This window comes from Pteropus vampyrus, unplaced genomic scaffold (genome assembly GCF_000151845.1).
Source record: "Pteropus vampyrus isolate Shadow unplaced genomic scaffold, Pvam_2.0 Scaffold19, whole genome shotgun sequence".
Taxonomy (NCBI): Eukaryota; Metazoa; Chordata; class Mammalia; order Chiroptera; family Pteropodidae; genus Pteropus; species Pteropus vampyrus.
This window is the reverse complement of record NW_011888800.1, coordinates 2,860,765-2,863,212: the sequence shown is the minus strand read 5'-3', so window position 1 is coordinate 2,863,212 and position 2,448 is coordinate 2,860,765. Positions and strand designations below refer to the sequence as shown.

At 32.4% G+C, this 2,448-nt stretch overlaps 1 non-coding gene across 1 annotated transcript; it reads right to left on the bottom strand.

Annotated features, from left to right (window-relative positions):
- Positions 1 to 1,075: 1,075 nt before the first annotated feature.
- On the bottom strand, positions 1,076 to 1,194 carry LOC111736357. The gene has a single exon (XR_002779169.1). It is a non-coding gene; the product is annotated as a 5S ribosomal RNA (ribosomal RNA).
- Between the last annotated feature and the right edge of the window lie 1,254 nt (positions 1,195 to 2,448).

The following is a 2,448-nucleotide window of genomic DNA, read 5'->3' as shown; positions in this document are numbered from 1 at the left end:
TCAGAACTTATTTATCTTAAAATTGGAAGTTGGTGCTGTCCATGTACCTTAAATTCCTTTTTCTTTTGCCCTTAAATTTATTATTTTTATTTTTCAATTGTAGTTGACATAAAATATTATATTAGTTTCAGGTGTACAACATAATGCTTAGACATTTACATAACTTATGAAGTAATCACCTTGTAAGTCTAGTACACATTTGATGCCATATAGTTATTACAATATTATTGACTATATTCCCTATGCTGTAGTTCACATTCTGTGACTGCTTTTATAGCTGGCAATTTGTACTTAATCCCTTTACCTTTTCTTTCTCTCCTCCAAATTCCCCCTTCCCATCTGGCAACCAACAATTTGTTCTCTGTATCTATGAGTTTGTTTCTGTTTTGTATGTTTGTTTTGTCAGATTCCACATATAAGTGAAATCATTTGGTGTTTGTCTTTTGCTAACTTATTTTGCTTACTATAATAACTTCTAAGTCCAACCATGTAGTCCCAAATGGCAAGATTTCCTTTTTATGGCTGAATAATATTACACCATATATATGTACAACTTCTTTATCCATTCTTCAATCGATGGACACTTAGGTTGCTACCATGTCTTGACTATCATAAATAATATTACAATGAACATAGGGGTGCATATATCTTTTTGAGTTAGTGTTTTTGGATTCCTTCAGATAAATACTCAGTAGTGGGACTGCTGGGTCATATGGTAGTTCTATTTTTAATTCTTGGGGGGAATCTCCATTCTGTTTTTCATACTGGCTGAACTAATTTACAATTCCACCAACATTGCATGAGGATTCCCTTTTCTCTAAATAGTCACCAGCACTTGTTTTTGGTGGATTTATTGATGATAGCCATTCCGACAGATGTGAGGTGCTACCTCATTATGATTTTAATTTGCATTTCTCTGATAATTAGTGATGTTGAGTATCTTTGCAATTTTATATCCTCTTTGGAGAAATGTCTATTCAGGTCCTCTGCTCATTTTTTAGGCGTGGCAACCCTTGGTTGACCTCACAGATTGCAAGGATCTTGTCAGCTTACAATCCCTTAGTTTTTATTTTTATGCCTACAGCACTTGGTCTTCCTTGGTGGTCTCCCATCCGAGTACTAACCAGGCCCAACCCTGCTTACCTTCCGAGATCAGACGGGATCGGGCTTGTTCAGGGTGGCATGGCTGTAGACCATAAAGCTTTATTTTTATTATCTTATTTAATCTTTCTGATAGTTGGTTATTGATGAATAAAAATGCAACTGATTTCTGAATATTAATTTTGTATCCTGCTACTTTACTGGATTCATTTATTCATTCCAATGATTTTTTACAAGACCTTTTAGTATTCTCTCTACATAGTATAATGTCATCTGTAAATAATGACAGTGTTACTTCTTTCCAATTTATTTTCTTGTCTGATTGGTATGGGTAGGACTTCCAATACTATGTTGAATAAAAGTAGTAAAAGTGAATATTCTTGTCTTATTTCTGACCCTAAAAAAAGAAGTTTTAAGCTTTTTATTGTTGAATATTCTGTTAGCTCTGGGTTTGTGATATATGGTATTTATTATGTTGAGGTATATTCCTTCTGTCCCAACTTTGCGTAGAGTTTTTTTTTTTTTTTTAAAATCATGAATAGATGTTGAATTTTGTCAAATACTATTTCTGGATCTATTGATTTGGTCATATAATTTTTATTCTTTTGTTTATGAAGTATATCAAGTTAATTGATTTGTGAATATTGAACCAAACCTGCATCCCAAGAATAAATTCTATTTGATCACGGCGTATAATATTTTTAATGTAATGCTGAATTCTGTTTGCTAATATTTTGTTGAGAATTTTTGCATCTATGTTCATCAGATATATTGCCCTATAATTTTCCTTTTTTGAAGTGTCTTTGTCTAGTTTTGGTATCAAGGTAATATGGATCTTGTGAGTTCAGGAGCCTTCCCCCTTTATAATTTTTTGGAATAGTTTCATAAGGATAGGTATTAATTATTCTTTGAAAGTTTGGTAAAATTTACCTGTGAATCCATATGGTCCAGGACTTTTGTTTGTGAGGGTTTTTTTTTTATTACTAATTCAATTTTGTTAGCAATTATCAGTCTGTTCAGATTTTCTGTTTCTTCCTGATTCAGTCTGGGAAGATTGCATGTTTCTAGGAATTTATTCATTTCTTCCAGGTTGTCTATTTTGCAGGCATATAATTGTTCATGGTATTATAAATCTCTTCATTACTGGGGTGTCAGTTGTCACCTCCTTTTTCATTTCTGGTTTTATGTGGTACCTCTTTTTATGAGTCTGGCAAAAGACTTATCCATTTTGTTTATCTTTTCAAAGAACCAGCTCTCTTCCATTTTTTAAATTCTATTTTATTTCCACTTAGATCTTTATTATTTCCTTTCTTCTACTCTTTTTGGGCTTTGTTTCTTCTTCTAGTA